This window comes from Lasioglossum baleicum, chromosome 10 (genome assembly GCF_051020765.1).
Source record: "Lasioglossum baleicum chromosome 10, iyLasBale1, whole genome shotgun sequence".
Taxonomy (NCBI): Eukaryota; Metazoa; Arthropoda; class Insecta; order Hymenoptera; family Halictidae; genus Lasioglossum; species Lasioglossum baleicum.
This window is the reverse complement of record NC_134938.1, coordinates 7,614,296-7,628,462: the sequence shown is the minus strand read 5'-3', so window position 1 is coordinate 7,628,462 and position 14,167 is coordinate 7,614,296. Positions and strand designations below refer to the sequence as shown.

Below are 14,167 nucleotides of genomic sequence, written 5' to 3'. Positions count from 1 at the left end.
ATGTGTGCGGAGGCGTGTGCATATTGAGCGTGCAAACATCCGCGTGCAGATAAGAGATATAGAAATAGGGAAGACAAGATGGCAGACTTGAAAATATGAACCTTTTACCTCACCGCGAAGGATAAGAGATCGAAATGTACCTCCTTGAATTACTCATGCATGCTGTCTTCAATGTGAATGTGAGCTTTGGGATTTCGCACGGTTGCGTAGTATCTACTTGCTTCTGAAAAAAATGCTCCTCCGCGGATATTATTTATGAATGAACAAATAAATGTCTTATTCCGCGGGCTGTTATATCAGACACCTCGCGTTCTATTCTTATGCAACGTCCTTACAGTCTCGGAATAATATACAGACAAATTAATAGGACACACTATTAATTTGTTCAGTATTATTCAATAAATAATATAAACGAAATTTCTTGTTTTAAAATGTTGTGGCCCCGCGCGAATTTATGTAGAAAAATGTAAATTTTAAAGATCAACTATTTTGTTACAACTATTTCGAGTGTGCCGAATCGGAGGAATGATCATGTTGCAATACGATATTTTTATTCGTCGATAAACGTTATTCTTCGCCATTTTGTCTCGACTCGACACGCGTTTAAAACTGTCTTTTATTATTCACAGTTCGTTCACGAGCGTTCGCTGCTAAAGCGCGCGTACTCGTTTTATTTGCCAACTAGCGCATTAACTGTTGGTTTATAATAATCACTGCACCGTGGCGCAATTATTTTATGAAATAATTAACCTTAATTACACTGCTCTTCAATTAATCCACCCGACTATGCTTTAAACAATTAGTACAGTAATTGGTGTAGCGACGCATGCTTTACGTAATTAATGCATTAATTAATACAATAACCGGCGTTGTGTCAGTCAATGCGGCCAATTAATTGTACCATTATTAATGTCGATGAATATCTACAATAAACTGTGCAGATGCATTCCAATAAAATATCGAACATCAGAGAAAACATTCCCAACGGGACGCTACAAAACATTCCGCTAAACAGTAGACATCAACAGTATCAACACTTGTTGCGTCGACGAACACGGTTGGTTACGACGAATCCGCGCAGCCCTTCAATTAACCACGCGACGATAGTCTCCCTCTAAGCACCCTTCGCATCACGGATCAGTTAGAAAAATACAAAACCACCGCGTCGACAAACGCGATCCAAACAAGCCGGGGCGGGGCTGGTCTCGAACAATGGGGCTCAAGCACGCGAGCAAAGAAATCCTGTCGCCGAGCGGGACATTAAACGTTATCATAAATTCATCAAGCCTCGAGAGGCGAGGGGTGGTCTCGAAACAAGCGAAGGGTTAGAAAAGCGAGAAGGGCTGGCCTGTACCTGGCGGTCTCACAATCAATCTCCTCCTTCCATTCTCCTTTTTGTGTGCGCCGTGCACGAGAGCTCGAAAAGTTCGCGAGTGGACAATGAATGCTCCTCGTTGGAATGGACGGGAAAGAAAAAGAAAGAAGACGGAGAAACGAGAAGCGAGAACGAGTCGGAGGGTGGAAAGGGAGAAAGCGAAGAAATAAAAGAAACTCGAAGGACTCGTCGCCTCCGTCGACCCATCGGCAACCCGACGGGATCCCCCCCCCCCCTCCCGTATTCTTCAGCCCCGTGTCGCAACCGTTGACGAGTCCTCCGACGGTCGACAACTTTTCCGTCGGCCAAACAAGCCAATGTTTACCGGGATCCACAAAGGAGCAGGCCAAAAGGATAGGCGGGGAATGTAAGTAGTTTCGAGACGCGGCGGCGGGATACGTTTACATAGATTGGAGAACACGGTGTCGCATTTCACTGCGATCGGCGCATCACCCTCGTATAATCGATCCGCTAATCCCGGAGAGTTGGAACCCACCCCAAGCAACGGGAGAACCGAAATACGAAACTGAAGGAGACTCCGGTCTTACCTGACACTACTTCGCGCTCCCGCCATAATGGAATATATGTAGTAGGGGTGTGCGAGAACCCGAGATATCGGGTCGGGTCGGGAACACGAAATTTTTTCTGGATCGGGACGGGTACCCGAAAAATTTCGAGATTCTCGAATTTATCGGGATTCTCGAATTTATCGGAATTCCCGAAAATTTCGAGAACCCAGTAATCATTTATATTCATTTTAAAGAATACAGTGGCCGAAATTTCTATAAAGTCATCTTCTTTTTCATAGATATTTTAAAAATATCACCATTTTGTTGATTTATGTGTGGTGCAGAACACAAGTGCGAAGTTTCTATAAAGTCACTTAGTGTTTCTCTGTATTCTGAGCAACGGAAAACTGGGAATATTCTAAAAGTATTAGTTTTAGAACTCACAGAAATCCTGTTTGTTATAATTTCATTCACGTGTATGAGAATGCCGAGAGGAAAAGTACTAACAAGTGAAGAAAAAGCATCAATCGATGCTTATAAAGATATGGGCTGCTCTAATCGCGCAATTGCTAAGAAAACTAATCGGTCATATACTGTGATTAATAATTATATCAATTTACGTGAAAATTACGGAAAAAATCATCTTAAAGGTGGTAATAAAAAATAGTCAAAGAGACAACATTCAATACTAATGAGGTCTGCAGCTAAGGAAAGGAAAAATGCAGCACAATTTCGAGCTGAATTGGAGCTCCCAGTAACAACAAGACGTATACAACAACTTTTAAATTCTTCTGGACAAAAATACAACGTAAACCAGGCCTGAAAGAAGTACATAAACCGGCCCGTATTGATTTCGCACGGGCACAAAACACAGTGACTTTATAGAAATTTCGGCCACTGTACATTCATAGTTTCGGATTTTTTATTCTGGATGTTTTCGAAATTGAAAGAAATTTTGTAAAAAGTAAAAAGTTCTGAGATCAAACAAAATACGGCCAAGTTCGTTAGCTTGGAAATACCTCTTGCAATACTGAAAAAAGCGTTTGTAAAAATTAGTTTAAAAGAACGCTATTTAATTTTTAAAGAGTTACATGCAGGGCTAAATTATTTAAACTTGGCCGTTACTTTTTAAACCAATGGCCATAAAAGGTGTTAGGTAGCGGCCAAGTTTGAATAATTTAGCCCTCCATGTAACTCTTTAAAAATTAAATAGCGTTCTTTTAAACTAATATTTACAAACGCTTTTTTCAGTATTGCAAGAGGTATTTCTAAGCTACGGAACTTGGCCGTATTTTGTTTGATCTCAACTTTTTACGGCCATAGGAACTTGGCTCCTGTTTACAGGATGTTTTTGTTGAGATAACAGTATTCCCCTGATCTTACTGAATATACAAATACGTTTGCGTTAGTTCCGACTAGGGTTGCCAGAAATGTTTTATCCAAATATAGTAGAAGTAGTGAAAACTGCAATTATGTATATGTATATAAAATAGGTTCAAAATGTAGGAGTTCAGAGGTACACAAGAGAGAGAGAGAGAGGTACACAGCACATTTTAAACTTATTTATTCAAACAAAGAGATTTTTGAAAATTATATGCTATTCAAATATGATATAGGAGATCAAGTTCAAATATAGAAGACTCGTATCAAATATAGAAGATCTGGCAGCCCTAGTTCCGACCGATTGAAATGATCGAGAGAAGAAATGATTAATTCGCATGAACATCAGCGGTCCAGTTATCAGTGAACCCGTGAACGCGATGCTAGTTTTAACGGGCTTATTTGAATCCCAATTTGTTTTATTCAATCGAACTGATTCAACCGTATTATTGCGATTTGATTTAATTATTCGGCGAGAACGTCGATCTGCATTAGCGTCCGCAGTTTAGTTAAGTGATAGATACATATGCGCGTACGTGAATGGTTCAATACAGAGGTGCTGGATTTCTATGTTTATCAGGTAATTTTAGTAACATATCTTTTCGATGGAAGTTCGTAAAAAATGTTAATGGAAAAGGATGACCGTTGGAACTTTTACGTATCAGATTCCCTTGTTGAAAACTCGAATTCGTTGTCGAACCCTTGATCCTCGAATAGCCCGTCCGTTTAATCTCCCCCAAGAAACATTGAAAACGGATCCCAGCGACTGCGCTCGAGATTGCGAGAGCACGAACTTTTTCCCGCGACGCGACGCGACGGACAGAGTTAATTAACGATACCTTCGAGTTCCTCCGTCCTTTCTTCTTCGTCCAGGCGAGAGAAGCGAAACTCGTACTGCGATTTTAATGAGATTTACCTCGTTCTACCCGGCGTCAAAGATAAAATCCTTAACCTTTGCCTCTCTGCCTCCTCTGACGGTAGACAGGGAAAATGGACAACTCGGGTAGCCGATCCGACGAGAAACCTTCCTACCGATTTTGTTAACATCGCGCTCGTCTCATCTACCAGCTAAAATCATTTTTCCGATGGAAATCGAAACGATTCTTACGGACCCTAGGGATACGATAACTTTAAGCTCGACAGGAACCTCCCCAATTGAAAACTTTTACTCCGCTCGGCTTATTTAATCATCGAACAGCGGACTCCATTCGCATTCAAATCGGAATTTTTCCATAACGCGCTCCAAGGTTTTCGAATCGATTTCACTAGCATTATATGTATACTTGAACACTTTCCATTTAACTCTTTGTTTAATGCTGTATCATTACTTCAAATATTGTTTACACTTCGTTTTAACTAAGTTCGCGATCTCCACATTTTCTCAAACAAAGTCATTTATATACATTTTTAAGCACGAGTACTTTATATTAAATTAATCGCAATTCAGAACTTTCCAATGATATACAGTTCATAAGGAATGATCACTGAATGAGGTTATAATGATACAATAAAAGAATATGACTGCGGTAATTATAGTAATCACACTTTCCGACTGTGGAGTAAACAGTCTGTGCCAAACAGTACACAGATCCCCAAAGTCAGAGCTCTCTAGTTAATTAAATAATATCTCCGCGCATCCTTTAATAAGAGAGTCCTCCGCGGTACGATCTGAAAAACTTTCACAAAAATTATAGTTCGCACGCAGTCGAGACTAATAAGTTTCAGATTTTAAAAAATGACTGTTGTACCTTCCTTTGATCGCTGGGAAGTTTCCCGACAGGATTACACCGGAACCGAGGTTGTTCATTTCGAATGAAAGATACTTTAATTTGACTGAACCCTTCGTTCCCTGAAATCGTTGAAGCATGCTCGACAAAATGCATGCGTTGATTCATTAAAACAATGCAAATATGTAGTACCTACTTTTCTTTTGTTCACAAGAGTAAGCCAATTATTATTAAAAATACACGTGAGGAAATAAGAAATTTCCAACTTGTTTTTATACGATCTTCTTACACGAGTACCGTTACTTTAAATTATAATGTGCTTTATTGTGATATCGGAGCACAGATTACGAGCGTAACGAGTGAATCAAATCCTTTCCTCGGCGATACAGTAAATTGCTTAGCTTCACTGTTCTTTCAAGTCCTGTTCGATCGAAAAATAATATTAACTGCGATCAATTCTCCGGGAAACAAGGCGAATTTAATTCCACGGACGGACAAAGACGCGATCGCCATTTCGACGAGACGATTTCCACGGCTCGCTAACCGTGTTTTTCTTTCATTAAATTTGTACGCTCTCGACGAAGACACTTCCACGGCTGAGGAGCTTTCGCGTCGCGTCGGTCGTTTTGGAAGAGAAGAGATTGCATTATTAAGACATCCAGGCGAATCGTTGTGCGGTTGCAGAGAACGTTTACAGTATCTATCAAGCTATACACTCATTGTGCAGGGTGCATAAAAAGTAATGGTCCTAGGAGCGAATCTACACCTGTGGATCGGTGGACATCTACATATAAAAGAAACTTGCCGGAAAATTGTTTCTACCAAAGAAAATTTTTGATAAAGTTCGTATTTGCATCAACACTCTCTGCTCATCAAGAAGAGAAAAAACTTGAAAGGAACTATATGTCGTAAACAAATCGTTACCGAGGTATAAGCTGTTGAAATTTTTGCAAAATTTTATTGTGTGCATTTATATGTATTTATAGACAAAAGCCTACAACAATAAATCCTCTATAAACGCAAAAAGGCCATACACGATGAACGCAAAAAAAATCCACTACTAATGCGACGCGGAGAGCTGCAGCTGTCGGCACAGTTCAAAGGCCCGTGCGTCCTCACAATGTAATACCAATATAAAATCTTTTTTATTATTGCTTATTTTTTAATGAAACTTTCACCAATATATTTGGGGTATTTTCCTGATTAAAATAAGACCAAACACGATGTAATTTCAACTGTATTTAGTGGTTTAATTGACGATGAATGTTTCGGACGCAAGGAAGGACAGCGTATGGGCAAGAAAGAGACGCGAAGGGACGCAATCGCTTCGGCCGCACGTGGTCTGTCTTTACACGCGGTGTCCTTCTCTACGTTTTGCGTTTTGTTCTTATAAACGTCTTACGCGCGTTTGCTCTTACTTTTGCATTTATAAAGGATTTACTGTACTACAGTCCACCTGACCGTGTCGGTGAGACAGAACATAATGAACCTTCAATTAAATATAATAACTTTTTACATGGAACTTTACATCACTCCAACATAAATAAATCTTCATTCAATCTGATAACTACTTTAATGCAAAATAAGCTGCAAAATAAGTACCAAATCGTCATCTCCCAAAGTGGTTGCAAAATATGAAAGAAAATGTTATACCCATTGTTATACAAAAGAAAACAAAAATCCTACATTATAGAATACTAACGTAAAGTCTAGCTACTTACAAATTTTCCAGAATCTTCTGTCGGATCCACAGGACACTTCCATTTACGCGAATACGTTTTACAATTAGTAATAATTGTGACGCACAAAACATGACACTACGCAGTTGCTGAATACAGAACACACTTTCCGAGATTGTGACAGCAAACGAGGAGTTACTCCGACCACGATCAAACTAGTACTGCGATTGTCACCTCGGTTTTTTTCGTGAATGGTTAAGGGATTTAGGTGGGGAAATATAGCGTTTGTTGATTGGACAATGGACGCGGATGTGCCGAAAGGAAGGACTTGATGTTAAGGAGTGGGAAACTGTCAAGGAAATTCCTTTGCTTATTGTTTTTCTTATTGCTTCGGCGGGTCTGTGTCGCACGTGTTGTCCATCTGTGGAGGTCAAATTGTCGGAGCGCGGTGGTTGTAAAGTAATTAACCAGCTCGGAGCCGATCCGCGTGTGTTTTTTGCAAGCTATAAATATTAAATGTTTAGTAATTGATTAGATACCAGGGTTGGGCAAAAGTTTTTATTTGTATAAAATTTTTGCCCATCTCTCTCTCTCTCTTCTCTTCTTCTGTTAGATACCAGCATATTTAATAATGTAAACAATATTTTAAATAATGGTACAGCAATCTTTAGTGGTCACTATCTCTGTCTCTGACAGTGAGTCAAAAGTGTCGAATAAACTCGAATATGAACTATCTAACGTGTCGAGAATATCTTCTATTGGGTTGGCAAATAAGTTCGTTCGGTTTTTGTGATTTATTCCACTGTAAAAAACCGAACGAATTTATTTGTCAACCCAATACAACATAAATGAAGTGCAAATAACGTTAATGTTCGTTCGTTAATATCGTGTACCTCGTCAGTCCTCCGCAGTATGTTAATGTAGACATTTTTTACTAGATCCGCAGTCCGGTAATACGAATCTCTCGTGACGGCTTACGCTAGCGCAGCAAGAAAAAGACCTTCTAAGCGTTAAGATCAGTTAGTCGAAATGACCTAACATTCATTAAGCAAAGAAAAAACAATGAGAATTTGCATCAGAACTCAATGAAACAAGAGACGTGAAAAAAACACTGGTACCACTGTCTATTACGAAATAATGTTCTCTGCTCGATGCAATAGCACGTTGACTTCAATAGAAAAACGACTACTGACAATGCAATCTTTCTTGATAATTCTCCATAGGTATTGAATGCAAATATTGAATGTGCAGACGCGGCGCGGAGTCGTTCACGGTCCGACGAGCGCAAGGACAATGTAATTTTTTTTGAATCCAGCCGGCGCAGCGTGATCCCGATTTTTCGATCGAGAGTGCCGTCCCCGCATTTATTCCATGTCTTTCGCATTCATTTTGACTTTCAATCATGGACATACTGAAAAGTGAGCTTTCAAGACGGTTTCGAATGCAAAAGGACATTGATAACATTAATAACAATTTTCAATTTTTGTAGGCAAATTTTAAGCTAGTGGAATTAAATAAAATGTTATTTTCAGTGGTTGTAGCCTTTGTAGACCCGGAATGGATAAAAATCGTATCAAATTCTATCGAACTTTACGTTCCAGCATTTTTTGAGTGTTCGTCTCGAGTGGTAACTCTGAGAGGCGTAAAAATATTGTTTACATTATGAGATACAATTACTCGAATTAATATTCGGACGCTCTAAAAAAGACGATAACTTTTTTAATATTGTACTACACGATTTGAACTTTTTTGGGAAGCTAGAGCAATTAGTTACTTACAGGATGTGAAAATTTTTTTTTGAAAAATAACAATTGATCAGAATTGTAGAAAAAATACTAAAAGTTTTACAAGTTTTTTATGTGGGCCGATATTGAAAATCTAAAAAGTACGTTTTGTAGGCCCAAAAAAGTTCAAATCGTATAGTACAATATTAAAAAAGTTATCTGCTTTTAATATTCTCGAATATTAATTCGAGTAACTGTATGTTGGTATCTAATTAATCATTAAACATTTAAGTATTGTACCAAATTTAAAAAATCATTGAGAATGGAAATATTCTAGGTCAGAAAAAATGTTTAATTTTCGAGTTAACATAGCTCTGAGTGCAAAGAGTTAATAACAAATCGCACAAAGCCTTTCGAACGCGAGTCAGCCAACAAATCCAGCAGAAGTCTAGTTTCAGCCTTTGTCCCTGTATCGAATGTTTAATTCGAAGGAAGAAAGCCAAATGAAATTCAATTGTGTTGCTTTTGTTTTGCAACCGGAGTTGTGGCCGGGGAATAATTCTCGGAGGCGTCGTTTCGTTCTTTTCTCGGTGTACGCGTTCTCGCCTTTGTCAAAAGCTGCAAGATCTCGGACGGTTTGGTCGGGGCAATGATTCGTAAGTAAATGCAAATGCGTGTGGGCACCGCAGTAAATGCAAATGCAAAGAGACGTCGTCGTCGTCGTCGGTGTCGTCGTCGTCGTCGGTGGCGGTGGCGTCTCAACTTTAAGCTGAAGCTAATGCATTCAAGTGCAACGAAAGGAACGCGGTTCGTCGACCCTCCTCCCTCCACGAGACGACACCCCTCGACCACCCTCCAGTCACAGTCACCCCGGTGACTCTGAGCTACAACCTTCGTGCAAAGTCCTGGCTACGTCACTCTATTTAATTACCGCCGCTTCCGAGTGCCTCTGATAATGCGTTCCGAGGGCACACGTTTTCTCCTGGAACTCGGTCGAACACCACGGAAACCTGTTACCGCACGTCAATCATGCGCACGACGTCTTCTAATCTGTCGTTTGCCAGCTGGATACAATAGAACTCGATTGTCCCGAACTTCGTCTCTCACCGACTCACTCTCAGAAATTCAATCTCTGATAACGTCTTGCGCCACAGACTTCTATTCATTTTTCAAATCGCGGTATGATGGATGCAATGAATTGCAAAAATACCAGTTTCTCCTGCTAGATCGACCAAACGGTTCTTTTTCACGCCGGCGTAGTGCGCTGTGAATAATTATTATGTCATTTATGGATTTCCATACCTACTTCGAAGTAAAACAAAAATGAGGTACACAGGAACTTAAATATTCTTCTTCTGAACGTTTTTGAAGAAAGTCAAAGAGATTTTCCGCCCATTCTGAGTCCCTAGAGTTTAGCTCTAATCTTTGTACCAAATGATAGATTACCAAATTTTCAAGTTGAATTAACAATCAGGTTTTAGGAAACATAGAGGTTTATTACTTTTATTTTTATACTTCCGCCGCGCCGGTTATAATGTGACGCGATAATGCTACACCAGACTGGGATGCCCTAATCGAGCGCAGTAATGGTATCGGTTGTATACTAACTAATTCCCCTGTTTGGCAATACGAGTTAATTATTAATATAATGCATTCCTTCCATGGAATTAACGTGGTGCTCTGCTCGAACCATGTACACGTTGTACATATGTAGCATACATATTTAGATTCCGATGGAAACTGCCAAATCATGTACTACATGTCCGGAAAATGGAACAATGCGAGTTCACAGGACATCAATTATCTGTACTCGAAGAATAAAGGGTAAAAATTATGGGAAGGAAGAAACAAACTGCATTCAAACAAAACGTTTTTGATATTATTAAATATGTTGGTGTCTAATCAATTACTAAACATTTAAATATTGCATGAGGTAAGTATTATATCAATTTTATATTCATACAGAGAAATAAATTAATATAGAATGAAATTATTCTAGGTCGGAAGAAATGTTTAATTTTAGAGATTAACACTAGGGATGGGATCAAGTATCTCGAAAACAGGTTCGAACTTTGATTGATTGAATTCGAACTCTCTATAAGTACTTCGGAAAACGGAAATGGTACTCCTAAGTATACTGCAACCTATGCCAGACAGTTTCGAACCATATACAAGTACTTTGGTAAACGGAAATATTACTTGCAAGTATATTCGAATCTTGGTCGAACAAATTCGAAACTTTTATGAATGTCGTACCGGAAATTCTCTGATTTTTCTAATCGTTATTTTTCTACCTTTAAAATCAATTATGTTGTCCTCTAATGCATAATTTAATTCAATTTCAATCGAAACCCATGAAATGAAACTTGGTTATTGAAATTGATTCGGATTCGTGAGTACATATTGAGCTTGATCCCATCCCTAGTTAACACTAGAATCACCGGACACAACACACGTGCTACAATTGCAAAATTTATAAAACTATTTTCAGGAGAATCGTATATCTAATTTTTATATACATATTGAAAGTTGAAAGAGTACTAATTGTCAGTATCGTGCATCTTGACTTTTAAATTTATATTTTATTAAATTCTTGAGGTTGTTGGGTCGGTAACCAGTCAAAAGGTTTAGAAGACAAAGCTTCCGAAAGCTTTGAGCATGTTCAAAGGGAGTACCCTAGAGTGAAAAAAGTGTAGAGCTTTTCCCATAGAAAAACTGGGAAGCTAGCCGATTAATCGAAATTTGAATAGAATTTTGAACGTTACTAGAGAAATTTACTGCAAGCACCACCACAATTGCCATGTTTAACGTGGCCCGACACATTATTCGAGCGCAGGTAATTTGTCGACGTTACACACAGACAAATATACAGAGGAACGTACATGGCGGGGTGGGCTGCATTTATCTGAAGTTCGATTATCTGACAGCGTTCCCGTAATAACTAACCCTCCCCACGATGGAATTTCCCCTAATCGACCGTGACGGTAATGGAAATAAATGAATCCCCACCCCTTCGAACCCACCCCCTCGCATTTCCCGCCTTTATTAGACTCGGAGTACGTAACCGTGTCTAAAAATGTTTCGTTAGCCCGTCGCTTTTCATCGAATATTCCATCGCCAACCTCGGGTTCAAATTTACCGGGACAACTTTAACTTTCTAGCATAATATCAGTATTTATGGATGCCTCCCATCGTCCGGATATTGAAAATCTAATTAAATTTTCGTCGCTTCGCCAACGGGCAATGGCACGGAGGTATTTCGAGTCTGAGAACTATCGAAGCGACATCGATAGCAACTATTTCACAAATGTTGTACGTTCCTCATGATACGCGGCTCGTCATAATTACTCGAATTCAAACTTCCGTCGAACAATCTATTGCTTTCTCAGTGGTGCAATATTTTAGCTAATACTTTGAATATCTTATAAATTTTTTAGTTTTATTATTGTTAAGACTTGTAAGATAATTTTATTGTAACAGCCTGTGTCAACTTTCCCCGATCGGGATTGAATTTTTGAGAACGCAGGAGTGAAAGGTGCGCGAGGCACGAGGCGGGGACGCCGTGTTTCCGCCTCGCGGCTGAACCACGGACATCGGGAAATGCAAATGCAGGGTAGTTTGGCGACGTAGGCATCCCCGTTGACGTTAAGCTCGACGGGTTAATGCATTCGAGTATCGCGGACGTCGACGTACGCTTGCATGCAAATACGCGGCGAAGAGGCCGAGCACGCGACACACAGGACGCGGCTGCGTCAATCCCTTGATTGTCGGGCCGTTGCCCGTTACCCGTTACGCGGATAAATACCCCGAAACGACGCTGCACCTTGATCCTGTGAATCGCGCCGCGATTATAATGCCTTTCGGTGTGGGGCTCCGACGAGCGAACGCTCACCGGAACCTTCGAAAATGTTTTTCAGGTTCGATTGAATCACAGTTCGAAATTAGGGTGCTACACAGAGATTCCACTGCGTCGTGAATGAAACGAGTAAATCTATGCTTAGGTTAGGTAAAACGCCGCATGTCACAATTAAAAAAAATTTCAGTTTATGCATTAATTGAACTTTATAGTATAGGATTCATGTATTTATCAGGAAAAAGTCATGAAAACAAATTCGAAAGGCTCGCAAAAAATAATACAATTTAATCGAAGTCCTAGTGATCAAAGCCAGAGTTGAGCAAAAATTTAATTAACGATTAACAAATACATTTCTACTCTAGTCGTTAATTTGCGCTTAACGATTACACTCTCTTCAATTGTAATCGTCAATCGGATAATTGATTAATGATTAACTGCTGAAAGAAATGAAATACGGAATCAAAACTGTATGCATGCCGAAAAAAATGTAAACTGACAATGAGTTTTTGTTGAGATATATTTCTGTCAATTCTCCATCTCCGCTCTCCGTCTCTCTCTCTCTCTCTCCCTCCTTATTACAATTTATGGATAGAACGTGTGGCGATTAACTTCAACAATTGATTAAATTAGTCTCAGGTTTTTCGATGATTTCTTTTTTCAATCAACGATTGACGATTAACTTCATCATTCGATTGAATCAATCGTCGGTTTTTTCAATGGTTACCTTTTTTAATCGTACACATCAATCAATCAATCTTGATTAAAATTTTAATTGATTAATGCCCAACTCTGATCAAAACTTTAAACGGCAATATCTCGAAAGTGGAAGTATGTGACATGCGGCGTTCTTCTTGACAACCACAGAAATGTGAACCAAATTGGGTGGTGTTCAGAGTCGATGAGGGGAGGGAGCACGAATTCAGGGGAAACAGTTACCCTCTCTCTCTATCTACCAGTACCTGATCAGTCACATGACCGGGCCGCGGGGAATAACGTCGTAGAAGCGGAAGATAGAGTGGGGACATTAAGCTGTAAAATTTGTGTTTAGAGGTACCACTGCATCGTGAATTAAACGAGCAAATACGAACCAAATTGAATCGAATTGAGGGGAAAAAGTTACCCCATCTCTCTGCCAGTACCGGAACAGTCACGTGACACTGTGGAAGGGGAAAATAGAGCGGGGACACAAGTCTTAATCTGACGACACCGTTTCTCATACGGTCGGCGAATAATCTAACGAGTGTCTCAAAATTCCTTCAACATCCGGAAATGGGAGGTTCCTGAGATCATTTGAAGCAACATTTTCCTTTGCAAAAATGGCGTCCGCGGCTTTGTTAAGGAATTATTAACGGAAAACCACGACTGTGCCAACACGCGTCTAGGTCTCGCGCTCTGATTGGTCCGTGTTTTTCGTAAATAACTCCTTGACAAAGCCGCATACGCCATTTTTGCAAAGGAAAATGTTGCTTCAAATGATCTGAGGAACCTCCCCTTTCCGGATGTTGAAGGAATTTTGAGACACCCTGTATTTATCTGGAGATATGTAATTGTAAGTAGCTCGAACACACAATCTCTATTGGTTCGGAGTGGACGCTACGACACGTACAGAATCGATATCGGGAAACGTGTTTCGCAGCACCTTCGCAAATCCCTTTACAACTTTTCAATATTACCAGTGACGTGATATTACGACGACAGACGTTCCGCGTTCGAAGAAATCTGCTTATGCCGTGCAGCTCTTGTGCAATCCCTTTTCGAAAGTATTTCTGATACCTTTTTCCACGGGTTCTACGTTGCGTAGCGTTCTCATTAGCGAAGGAAACGACGGAGAATATTTACACACATCGTTCCGTGATATTTGCGTTCGACAATAGGAAACGAACACGACAAAGCCTCGTTGACAACGATAGACAGGTG

The 14,167-nt window shown here is 39.8% G+C and overlaps 1 protein-coding gene and 1 long non-coding RNA gene across 5 annotated transcripts in view; one reads left to right on the top strand and one right to left on the bottom strand.

Annotated features, from left to right (window-relative positions):
* Nucleotides 1–14,167, top strand: part of Nlg-5 (neuroligin 5) — a 251,955-nt gene that overhangs the window by 188,932 nt on the left and 48,856 nt on the right. The window lies entirely within an intron of this gene.
* The window catches only part of LOC143213042 (uncharacterized), a 98,431-nt gene that overhangs the window by 55,298 nt on the left and 28,966 nt on the right, over nt 1–14,167 (bottom strand). The window contains exon 1 of one of the 2 annotated variants that reach the window (XR_013009851.1): nt 6,713–11,396. The exons of the other annotated variant lie outside the window; for it this stretch is intronic. This is a non-coding gene — a long non-coding RNA (uncharacterized LOC143213042). Of the gene's footprint in view, nt 1–6,712; nt 11,397–14,167 lie in introns of those variants that run through there. 2 annotated transcript variants of the gene reach the window in all.